The 13,084-nt window shown below is 34.7% G+C and overlaps 1 long non-coding RNA gene across 3 annotated transcripts; it reads left to right on the top strand.

The window, feature by feature from the left end:
- Positions 1 to 10,111: 10,111 nt before the first annotated feature.
- On the top strand, positions 10,112 to 11,978 carry LOC110871066. Of its 3 annotated transcripts, none has more exons than XR_002553458.2 (5): positions 10,112 to 10,271; positions 10,708 to 10,856; positions 11,337 to 11,412; positions 11,495 to 11,569; positions 11,739 to 11,978. It is a non-coding gene; the product is annotated as an uncharacterized LOC110871066 (long non-coding RNA). The 3 variants fall into 3 exon arrangements; XR_002553457.2 differs by having other exon boundaries at positions 10,708 to 10,898; XR_002553456.2 differs by having other exon boundaries at positions 10,708 to 10,923.
- Positions 11,979 to 13,084: the final 1,106 nt, after the last annotated feature.

Below are 13,084 nucleotides of genomic sequence, written 5' to 3'. Positions count from 1 at the left end.
CGGAAACTAGCAAGATTTTAGGGATTTTGATTATATTGTTTAATAAATGCAATTTAAAAGACGCAAATGCACTTCTGCCAATTATTTTAAAGGAAAGTTACAACATTGTAATTACAATCTTGCCATTGTTTAAAAATCTCTAGATGATATAATCCAATGGCACAGATAAGTTCACACAGTTCACTCTCAACCTGGTGTTACTCTAGAACCCTCACGATATATAGGATAAGGATTCGTTACGAACCACCCTTTATTGAGACAAACGCGAGAACCAATGTGAACACAATCAAAAATACCTAAAAAATTAAAAACACACAAAAATATATTTTTATAAAAAACCCCCACATTACGTCACCTAAAAAAACTGAACAACAATATTGATGCACATGTGTATGCGATATATGCGCATGTGCATTCGCATGCACATGTGCATGAGTACTGTTGTTCAATTTTTTTTCCATTTAATTGTGGGGTTTAGCTTTATGGTTTAATTTTTAGCATTTAGCTTGGGTGGGGTGGGTGAGGGGGGTTTAGGTTATTGGGGGTGGGGTGGGGGATTAGATTCTTTTAGGTTTTTGGCGGTTGGGAGGTGGGGTTTAGGTTTTCTTAGGTTTTTGGGTGGTGGTGGGAGGGGGGTTATGTTTTTTAGGTTTTTAGGGGGTGGGGGTTAGTTTTTTTTTTTTTTTTTGGGGGGGGGGGGGTTAGGTTTTTTTTACGGTTTTTTTGATAAGGTATAGTTTTTTTTATGGGGTGGGGGGGTTAGGTTTTTGGGTTGTGGGTTATGGTGACGTGGGGGGTCATGCTTTGGGTGGTGGGTGGGTTTATTTTGTTGTGTTCATATTGGTTCTCGTGGTTCTCAAATGAAACCATATATATATATATATATATATATATATATATATATATATATATATATATATATATATATATATATATATATATATATATATATATATATATATATATATATATATATATATATATATATATAGGGTCAGGATTTAGAGAGAACGGTGAAAAGTGTGAGAACGGTGAGAACGATTTTGGTGGTGACACGTGGCATTGATGTTAAATTACACTAAGGGGTAATATTGTCAAAAAATCCACTCACATAAACTGGGTGTTCAAATAAAACGCCATAAAAACACCCAATTTAGAAAAACGCCAAACACTCAAAAGCTATTTTTTTTAGCTATAATTTACAACAGCTCAAAAAAACCATTTTTTTAACGTCATAAAACACTCAAAAGCTATTTTTTGAGATATAATTTAAAACAGCTCAAAAAAAACATTTTTTAGCCGGCTCCTAGTTTAAACGCCATAACAATAAAAGCTATATTTTCAGGGTTCAAAGTGTAACTTATAGTGTGAACAAGTGTAAACAAATGTGAACACAAGTTTTTAATTAGTTTCATGCAGCTTTGGGGAATGTGATTGGAAATAAAAGAATTCATACTAGTTAAAACACCATAACAAAAAAAAGCTATATTTTCAGGGTCCAAAGTGTAACTTATAGTGTGAATAAGTGTAAACAAGTGTGAACACAAGTATTTAATTAGTTTCAGCTTTGGGGGAATGTGATTGGAAATAAAAGAATTCATACTAGTTAAAATGCCATAACAAAAAAAAGCTATATTTTCAGGGTCCAAAGTGTAACTTATAGTGTGAACAAGTGTAAACACAAGTATTTAATTAGTTCAGAAAAACGCCATGAAAATACTTAGTCTAAAACGCCATAAAACACCCAGTTCAGAAAAACGCCATAAAACTCAATTAATTTTTTTCGAAAAGTATATCAATAGTATACTCATTGGAAAGATAAAAAAACGCTGAGTTTTATGGTGTAATTTTTTTCAAAAAATAATCACGTATAAAAAAGTTATTGTCGTTTAAATATGATGGGGGAAAATGGCATGTGATTAGCATGTGCACCTTTGATTGGATCTTCCTATTTTACCCCTCCTGGTAGTTCCAAGACCCCTATTATTTACAAAAATGCCACCGCATCAATCTCAGCCACAAACCACTAAGATCTTGTGGTTGAGAATCATTCTCACCGTTGTCACACTTTGAGGCGTTCTCTCCTGATAGGGTCAGGATTTAGAGAAAATGGTAGAAAGTGTGAGAACGCTAATTGATCGTCCGATTAAAACAATCTTTGGACTAGATTGGCGCGGTGGCATTTTAGTAAATGACAACAATTTTATTACGTGGACGCGCTTCATTAAGGGTAAAAAAGTAAAAAACCATTTCGCACATAAAACGCCATTGAAAAACAAAACGCCAAATACATACAAAACGCCAATTTTATCACTGGGTACTTTTTAAAGGCTTTTTATTTAAGCTCTCTGACTACAAAAACGCCAAAAAATATGAAACGCTATTATATATAACGCCAAAGCTTACATTCGGATAAATGTTAATTGCATTTTTTTGTTATAAAAATAACATCCCGCCTAAACTACGCGCCAAAAAAAATTAAACGTCTCACCACCTTCCGTTTATCACACCAAAAAAACACAAAAAAAAACACATAGTGGTTGCTAAAAAAATTTACAACTCAATGTAAAACGCCAAAAAATACGACGACAAAACATCTTTTCTTTGATACTCAGTAATGTTCTGCATGAAGCTTCATTGAATGATTTGTTACGTGTGTGTAGAAAGATTTTGCTGCATGAGATGGACAAAATTGAAAAAAGAGGGACTGATGACACCCATATGTCATACTGTCATCTTTGTATCTTTGTTCCTGAAGAAGGTTTGGATGATAAGAAGAGACCTATACCAGTGTAAATGCTACTTTAGCCTCGATGATTATAATGAAGACAACAGGCAGATAGCATCCACCCACGCGGGGTCGATCTATGTCTCCAACATCCACAAAGACACTTCAACACATAAACAAAGAAAATAAACAACGGCAAACCCAAAACGCCATTTATTTGTCACATTTCTTGTAGTTTCAAAAGAAAAAAAGACTGAGGACACTGAAGATTTAAAATCATAAATTGTTTCTACTTTGTTTTTTTTTTAATTTTCTTTATCTATTGTTTGTTTTATAATTTCAGTTAATAAACAATAAAAAGAATATTAATGCTATAATGAAAAATATAATAAAATGCCAAAATTAGCAAATGCGTGTAAAACGCCATAATGCCATAAAAAACGCCCTCAAAAAACTACCAAACTATAACAAAATTAATTTGAACAACTAATATTATAAAAAAAAGCGTGAAACAATGTGCAAAGAATATAAAACAAAAAGAAGTCCTATAGTTATCTAACCGCCATTGGAAAACAAAACGTCATAATTACAGCCGTCAAAGATTTGACGTGTTACACCATAAAAACAGTTGAGTCTGAAAACAAAACATGGTAAACTACAAAAAACAGTAAAATGAAACGACGGGAAACATAATTACTAACATTTATTATTTTATTTATCTTTTTCAAAACGCCATAATTACCTGTCATACGCGAAAAAAAAAAGTCAATATAAAAGAAGACCATGAGAACCCAAGCTCAAAACATGCCAAAATTTTTTACTAAAACGCCACATATTGACCAAAACGCCAAAAAATTTAAAAATGGCTAAGGTTATTGCATGGAGGTTTGAAAGGAAAGAGAAACGATTCATCATAAAGTTCTCTGATAGGAAAAATGGTAAAGGTAAGGACAATTAAAGCAATGCTTGGAATGAATGAAAATGTTCAGAAGGATATCCTGGCCCTTGGGGTTCCAATAGACAACGATTGTGAAAGAACGAGAACTGTAATAAAAAGACTGAAAAGAAAATTTCCGGCAGAAGATGATGAAGACGATGATGATGATATTGAAGATACTCATATACCAAAACTTAGCAGTTCGGTATTGCATGAGGAAGAAGGAACACTTGAAGTGACTTGTAAAAACGGGGTGCAATATTCAACGCCAATGGAAGAAATGTTGAAGACAGGGTTGCTATCTATCATTGAACAACTCTGTGATTTAACAACTTAAAACGATCCAAATCCAAGGATGCAGTCATATTCAAGAATAGGCTCCAGCAAAGAAGAGTTGATCTAATGGCGTTATACGCAAAAATGAAATTTGATGATGAAGAATCTAAAGAAAGTGAAGAACAAAGCGATGGGTACATCTCTCTCTGATGTAATCCCACCTACGTAAGGCTATTAGTTTATTTTGATTTCCGTGTTATTGTAGTTTTATAAAATATTAATCTATGGTAATCAATTATTAACAAAAAGATACAAAACGCCAAAAATAACATGGAAAAAGCCATAACGCCAAAAATTTACTATGTGACACAAAAAGAATTAATTCAACGAAAAGAAATCTGAGAAAAACAGTAAAACGCCAAATATTTAATAATTCTACATAACGCCAAAATTATTTTGCACGCAAAAAAAGCAGCATGTCAAACGTGAAAATAGTGAAAGGGGAAGAATACTAAAAAGACAAAAAAAAAAACCCCTTGGGGACACTAATCATGCCCCGCGCCACGTGTTCGGCCAGGATGCGTTCTCACCGTTCTCACACTTTTTGCCGTTTTCTCCTGATCCCGTTTATATATATATATATATATATATATATATATATATATGGGAGGGTTATCTTGAGAACACTAAATATTGCAAGACCCCTGAGAGCGCGAATGAGAACACCAATCAAAACTATTTTTTAATACAACCCTCGTTGAAATTATAATACAACATCAAAAAAATAATTTACAACATCAAATAATTCATTTCTCCTCTTAAATCACTCTTATTAGATTTTTTACGTATGTGTAAATTTTCTTTATTTACGAATTCTCGTAAATTTAAACTTGTAAATTTAATTCCTAGCAATGTATTCGGATAATAATAATAATAATAATAATAAGCATAAAAATAAATTTAGAATTTGAATTGTTTCTACCAAGTTCTCATGGTTTTTTTTATTCGTTCTCACAATATTTAGCGTTCTCATTTAGACCCTCCCCTATATATACAAGTGTAAAAATTGCAACAACCACATTTTACGTTGTTTTTTTTTTTTTTTGTGTGTTTTATTGAACATTTTGTATCCTTTTAAATTGAACAAGCATCCGTAGGCCCAATAAAGGTCCAATAATATGAATCTATAAATATCAAACCCTACTTCACGTGTAATCATAAAACCTAATTCTTCTTTTGTTATTTTCTAGACCTATCTACGATTCCAGTAGCGTTGCAGCCGCCGCCATCGACAACCTCAATTGGTAACACTTTATTGCCAATCTTCGAAGAAAACAGCCAATGTCATATGAGAGTAAACATTAATTAGTTCTTATTTCGTTACTTCTATCTTCTCCCTTATTGTTTTGAGTTATTATTGTGAAGAAATCTCCTTTTATTCGTATCATAAGGTTTTTTTTTTCTTTCAAATGTACCATGCTTAATTTTTACCTTTTTCATCATGTAGGAATGAGAGAACACATATTTTAGTTGTTTATAACATGTTGACCGTTCATAGCAAGGAAAATGTAGACTTGTACAAGGTAATGTTAAACTTTAAAATTTCAATTTAACTAGTTTTTAGATATGTGGCTCCACATCACAAGATGGGTTGGTTGTTAGTTTTTCAATGCTTAGTTCTCAAACAAAATCTGAAACTACCTTTTGGATACAGATTTATAGATTTCTTGCTTTTTTTCTAAAATATACGAATTTGAATTCAACTTTAAGCTACTTGATCCTTTTTCATATCTTTTGTCTCCAAGGTTTATTTGAATCAAAGAAACTTTTATTAAATACACGACCAGTAATAGCTAACTTACGTTTTCATGAAGAAATTTTTTAGGGAAAATTACAAAATGGTAATTTGACCAAAACTATTTTCAGATTTGGACATCTCATAAGTCTTTGGAACGACACATCATGCATGGGATGAGTCTTTGGAAATCTCTTTACTAATACCCAATATAACATGGACACGCCTAGGAAGATTTCAAACTAATAATTTTTTGTTTATTATTAAATTTATAAAGAGAAACGTGTATTTATTCGGAATGTTCTTTATCATTACAGGTACCTGTATTTATTCGGGATGTTCTTTATCATGAGAGTTGTTCTTGAATCTGAATCCTGAATACTTGAAACAACAACCTCATCACCTTAATCAAGAACTTCGGATCACCCTTTCTTTGATTATTATACCTTGGTCCCTTCCACAGCTTATTCCAGCCACCATTACCACCGCCTCCCTATTGCTCCGGTGGCTTATAAACATTCTTCACATTCTTCTTTGAACCACCACCACCACAAGGTCAATTCACATTATTAACCTCCCGGACAACACCGTTTTCCACAGGACTTCCCTTCAGCAACAATTTTTTACTGGGAATTGTTGAGGAAGATTTGGTTTTTGGGGTTGACGTTGAAGCCAAAAGCTATGGAGGTTCGCCGGAAATTACGGCGGTTGTCGGGAAACTATGGAGGTTTGCTGGAGACGATATGAGATTGTTGAGAAAGATTAAATTTTCTGGGGTTGTTTAAGTTTTCCAGGAAACTATGGAGGTTTTTCCAGAGACGATGTGGGATTGTTGAAAAAGATTGCGTTTTTTGGAATTGTTTAAGTTTGGAATCTCGCCGGAAACTATGGAAGTTTGCCATAGACGTATGAAAAATCCCCGGAGACGTCTGAAGGACGCATGAGGTGGTCAAAGACCCATCCGGTGCATGATAGGTCACTCCAAGGATTCATAAGATGGCCAAATCAAATCTGAGAATGGTTTTGTTAGAATATAAACTTAGCATATATTATTTATTATTGTTATTTAGTTACGATAACTAGATCATAATTTAGTAATTAAATTAGATATTATTTAGCGGTTAGTAACAGGTGTGTCGGTTGACAAACCGTCACCACCACCGTATATATATGATGTATTCTCTATCGTTTACAGTTACCAAGATTCTATTATATCCATTCATGTTTCTCTGTATGTATGTATGTATGTATGTTTATCTATTCTCTGTACGTTCAAATAAAACACACACAAACACGAGTACAGAATGTTTGCGATGATGACTTCCGCTGTCCGGATTTCTAACATGTGGTATTAGAGCGCATGGTTAGAAAACGAAGAATTAGGATCAAAATTACATGATCCTGGGAAGATACAGATGAAGAAGATGGAAAACAAACACGGGAAGAGGCGAGAAACAAATAGCGATTCCGATTATATGAGTCCCCGATTACGCGCGATTGCAATCTTGAAACAAGAGATTGCAATAATGGAATTGCAATACGAAATTGCATTAATGGAATACGAATCGGGACGTCACGAAGATAATGGAGATGCAGGCGAAGTAATGACACGGAGAGAGGAAGACGATTCCGAAAGAGATGTTTTGGCCTGTAAAGATGTTCAAAAACTGAACGGTAAGATGCAGGAAGACAGGGACGGTTATTACAATAGAGAAGACGACAAGGATACGGAATCAAGAGAGAAATCGGAAATTAACCGAAAGCATCACAAGAGAAAACACAGGGGTGATAAAGATGAAAGAAGCAGGGAAATGCAGGCAAGATGATGATAGAGACTATCACCAAGAAGAAGAAGAAGAAAAGAGTGAAGGATTCAACCGGAACCGATCATCGGAAACGGTATCATCGGATGTTAATATGAAGAAAAGAATGATGCAGAAACGGCAGGAACAAAAAAGGAAGAAAGGATGTCCAGATTTAGCGACGGCAGTTAGCGACAAAAGAAGAAGGATAGGGACAGGAAACAGATGAGCGACAGAACGATTTAGTAACACTAAATTGGCTTTAACGACAGATCAAAGACTTTCAGCGACAAAATGGGTAATGAACAACAATATTACCGTACTCGGCATCACGAAACAAATCAAGGTGGATCTACGGACGAAACATGACAAGTTTAAAGACAAAATGGGTTTAGTATCAAAGCCGACGTGACGAGCCATTACCGATGCTAAGTTTAGGGGATGGTGTTAGAATATAAACTTAGCATATATTATTTATTATTGTTATTTAGTTAGGATAACTAGATCATAATTTAGCAACTAAATTAGATATTATTTAGCGGTTAGTAACAGGTGTGTCGGTTGACAAACCGTCACCACCACCGTATATATATGATGTATTCTCTATCGTTTACAGTTACCAAGATTCTATTATATCCATTCATGTTTCTCTGTATGTATGTATGTTTATCTATTCTCTGTACGTTCATATAAAACACACACAAACACGAGTACGGAATGTTTACGATGATGACTTCCGCTGTCCGGATTTCTAACAGGTTTTGCCAATGACTATTTTTATAATTTTACCAATTTTTTTTATCAATTCTCATCCCGATAAAGCTGTCTCATATTTTTGTAAAACTGGCAAAAAAGGTATTCTTTTAGTAAAACTGGCCAAAAAGGTATTCTTATGTTATCAAATTAAAAAGTATTACAGTTTATTTACTACATCAACGCACTCTTTTTTTAAAGATAAATACGTATGTATAATACTTCATTTTTTGAAGTTGACTAACTGGTTGAAAACTATTTTTGTAAATGTTTCTAGTAAGTTAATCCAAACACCCTTAACCCTTTAAGTAGGGTTAGTATTTTGGGTCAGTTGCGAAATTCATTTAGTTTGATCCAAAGAAGATAGTTGTAATCCTCCAATCATTCATGTTTGATGAGAGTTAATTATATGGATGGTTTTGTTGTTTTTTGTTTTACAATACGGATTTTGTCTTTCTTTTGAATAATCAATGATATGGTCCCAAGTTCTAATCACTCAAAGAAAAACTATAAGTGTATATATATAAACCTCAACTTTACAGACCTAAAATGGTAAAAAGTGTTACACAGACCAATGTACAATAAAATGAACTTGGGATATTGAAATCATACCAACATATAGAGGTGTTCATAAACCTTGAACCCACCTAACCACCAAAAACCAAAGCAAGCTGGCCGGTTTGAAATCTAACTAGTTTGGTTTAGGCTGTTTGACGGTTTTAGCCGTTTGGTGTGAGCATCAGAGACTAAATTATCAGAGACTGGTATATCAGTCTCAAAATATCCGGGACTGATTTATCAGTTGCTAATAATATTTGGGACTGATTTCTATACGACTTATGTTAGTGACTGATAATCAGTCGCTAATATTTTCCACCTTAGTTGAGACTAAATTTCAATTACAAATATGTCTAGATAATATAAAGTTTTTGTGGGATCCTTTTTCGAGACTGAATGCCAGTCCCAAATAGATTCCCTTTGTAATGAAAAATGGCGCATATGTATTGACGACTAATCTACATTCTCTAATATGGATGGAACGTATTAGAGACTAAAAATCAGTTCTTAAATGCCTAAAAGAGTAAGATAACTAGGGATTGATATTTAGTCTTAAAGGCCTTTTATATATATGACAGGAATAAGGACCGGTTTCTAGTACCTAATTATATGTGTCAAGTTCTACCATTTTAATGGAAGTATTAGAGACTGAATGTTAGTCTCAAGTATCTTGTAAGTGATCCTATTTGAAACTAAAATTCACTATCCTATGAGTTCTTCTAAAGATGAAACAAGTAGGGACTAATATTCAATCTTCAATACCCCGACACATATTCAACCATTTCTAGGAAATATATCAGTTTCGGAAAATCTGGGCCATTGATTTTTAGTTATGGCCGCTCATGTTTAATTTAGGACATTGACTTACAACATAAGCTCAATTAGGCCTAATAATTGTGAATTAGGATTGTTGATGTTATGGCTCGTTTTATTCATAATATTTATACTAGGGATGAGCTCGGTACAGGTACTTTCGATATCAGTACCGAAAATGTTCGGTACAATACCCGTATTTGAAGGCAAAATTCGGTATTTTACGGTACCGAAAATGCAAAAAGTGGGTACCGGTTCGGTAATGAAAATATTTCGGTACGAGAAATTTGGTAACGGTGCGTGATACTAAATGCTCATCCTTAACTCACACTTTTTTTAATTTAGTAATTGCATTTTATTATTTTCGTCAACATATTAATTCAAAATTTTAAATTTCCTATTCCATCCCATAATATTTTCCTTTTCCTCCCATTTTAATTCATACTCCCGCTTCATCCCCAAAACTAAAGCTCTTTTTGTTTTCCCATTCCCAAAATCTCTCCTAAATCACATTTATAAACGGCACATAGGGTTTCTCGGATTCTTTTCTCTACAATCGGCGAGTTAGCAAGAAGAATGTGGGTCGTTCATCACCATCTCTTCATCGATGTACTTCTTTCACAACTTTTAGGGTTTTCTAACTATTCAGATTCCTTGCGATTTTATTATATGAATTCGATTTGTTTTTTTTTATTAATGTATCTATGTATTTCTCTTGTCCTTTGTTATACATTAGCTAGATATTTATTTATTTCGATTGAATTAGAGTGACCAATTTTTTCTAACGATGGTTTTGGTTTGGGCATGGTAAAATCTTTACATACCATTATACCAAAATGCTTCAGTGTTTGCAAGAGCTAACAAGTTTATATTTCAGAAGATATTGCTAATTGTGTGCTATCAGTGTTTCTATAATATCATCGTGGTTGTGATGGTTGATATGAAGAAAATGATTTATTTATGTGATTCATAATTCTATAGTGAGGGAACTGCTAGGTTCTTTTGAAAGCAATTCAGTTAAATTTGTTTATTTTCTTGAGTACAGGTCTGACTCAAGAGCTTGTGGAAACACTACTAGAAAAAATTTGGATTTCCTATCTTGGTTTAAAAAAGCGTGCCTAGGCACGAGGCGACCCAAGGCGCCAACCAAATCGCGTTGTGTGACACAAGGCGTACGATGTACAAAAGGCGCAGGTGAGGCGCGTTTTTTAGCCTAAAAATTGACTTGAGGCGCAGGTGAGGCGCGCACCTTATGTACATGGTGTGTTTCTGTGCTACTGAGTGTTGTACAACAGGCTTTTTAGGCTGTACATTTATGTTTTTTTTCATTTTAAAACATATATAAAGCTTAATTATAGCTAAATCATAGGTATAGATATTGGATGCTAAACACTTATGGGATATATAAAATAAATTATATAATCACTTTGCGCTTTGCGTATGAAAAGCTCACCGCTTTTGCGCTTCGCTTTTAAAAAATCGGTTTTAGACCTCATCACTTTTGTGTGCTTCCCGCTTTTTTAAACCAAGTTTCCTATGCCAAATTTCGTCGGACATGTGTAGAAACCACTGTTTCCGACAAATTTCGGACATGGAGTAATTTTAATGTAGTTTCGTGTTCATTTAAATATGGTTTATTTTTCTTGGTGTTAATATATTATGTTTGGCAAACAGGTGTTGACTGAAGATAGCAAAGACGCCGATAAAACATGTCAGGCAACACATAACTTCTTAAGGAATACCTATCAAGGTGCATTTACTGGAATATTATTTTTAAATTAGTCGAATACCTATAATGTAGAAACTGATTTTTCTTAACTGATTTCCCTAAGGTTAATTTGTCACAAGGAAACTTAGTTCAGATAAGAAAGTGGACATAGCACAGACCCTACACAATCTCAGTGAAGGTAACAAATTTGTACTCTCTAGTAATCATGATACACATTTATTATTGTGGCCCAAATGTGGCAATTTTGATATATTTACTAAAAAATCAATTATGAAGTGTGTGTGGCACACACTCAATGCTCAATTCATGTTAGTTGATAAGCACATGTTTATTAATGTTTGTTTCAGGAACCATCATTTGATTCATACCTTGATCGATGTGAAGATGCATAAACATGAACAAGATTAATACGTTGTAGGATGGGGCTTTTATCATATCATGGAAGTTTGCTTAAAGATGATCAGTTTTTGCCCGTTATGACAAAAATTATATATTGTTTAGTATGAATGTGAAGGTTACACTGTGAATCAAATGATGTTCATATATTTGGGTAACTTTTACAAATTAGTGACTTTTTCCAAGTGTTAGTACGATTTGTATTTGTATGTATAATTGTAATTATGAAAAACTTAGGGTCTGTTTGGTATGCGGTAATGGAATAGACAAGGGAATGGAATGGACGAGGTAATGGAATGGACAAGGGAATGGAATGTATCATTACCATTCCATGTCTCGTTTGGTTACCATGTGGGAATGGAATGAATTATTATCGTGTATTGTTTGGTAGGCAAGAAAATTAAGGAATAAAATCGATGGTGAGTGGTGGTGGTCGATGGTAGTGATTGTAGGTGGTGGTGGCAGCGATCGATGGTGGCGGCGATCGGTGGTGGCGGCGACGATGATGGGTGGTGGTGACGGAGGGTGGCGGCGGCCGTCGATGGTGGTTGGTAGCGGCAGTGGTTGGTGGTGGCGGCGACGGTGGTAGTGGTTGGTGGCGACGAGCGGCGTTGACGACGGTGGTGGTTGTTGGAAGCGGTGGTTGGTAGCGGCGATGGTTGGTGACAGCGGTGGTAGGTGGCGGCGGCGGTGGTCGGTGGCGGCGGTGGCGGGTGGATGGCGGCGGCGATAGGCGTCGGTGGTGGTGATGGTAGTGGTAGTGAGTGGTGGCGAAGGTGGGGGGTTGTGGTGTTGTTAATGAAGGGTGCAAGAGGGGATGGAATGAAAAAAAAACATGGGGGGTGGATGGAATGATTTTGAGGGAATGGAATGCCTTATGGAATGGGTGATTCCATTCCCTTGACCAACCAAACACCTTTTTCTTCATTCCCTCATAATGACCCATTCCATTCCGCCTCTCATTCCTGCATAACAAACACTACCTTAGATTTTTTTTAAATCACCCCTAAATGGTTGTTATGTGGTGGTGCATTTGGGACTAAAATGATACGGTATCAATACTACTTTTTAGTAAAAATGCATACAAGACTGAAATGATATGGTATGGTATTAAAGAGTAATTCTCAGTCTCTAAAATATTTTATTAGAGACTGAATTGTGATGAAATTGTGAAACAATTGAAATGCATTAGGGACAGAGTACACATAGTTTAAAGAATTGATTTTCTGTCCCTACATAATGCTTTGGAAACTGAAATAGCAGTATCAGAGACTAGGTTTTAGTCACAAAAAAATGT

This window comes from Helianthus annuus, chromosome 8 (genome assembly GCF_002127325.2).
Source record: "Helianthus annuus cultivar XRQ/B chromosome 8, HanXRQr2.0-SUNRISE, whole genome shotgun sequence".
Taxonomy (NCBI): Eukaryota; Viridiplantae; Streptophyta; class Magnoliopsida; order Asterales; family Asteraceae; genus Helianthus; species Helianthus annuus.
Note: the sequence above shows the minus strand (reverse complement) of the source record. Positions and strands in the feature narration are given on the sequence as shown.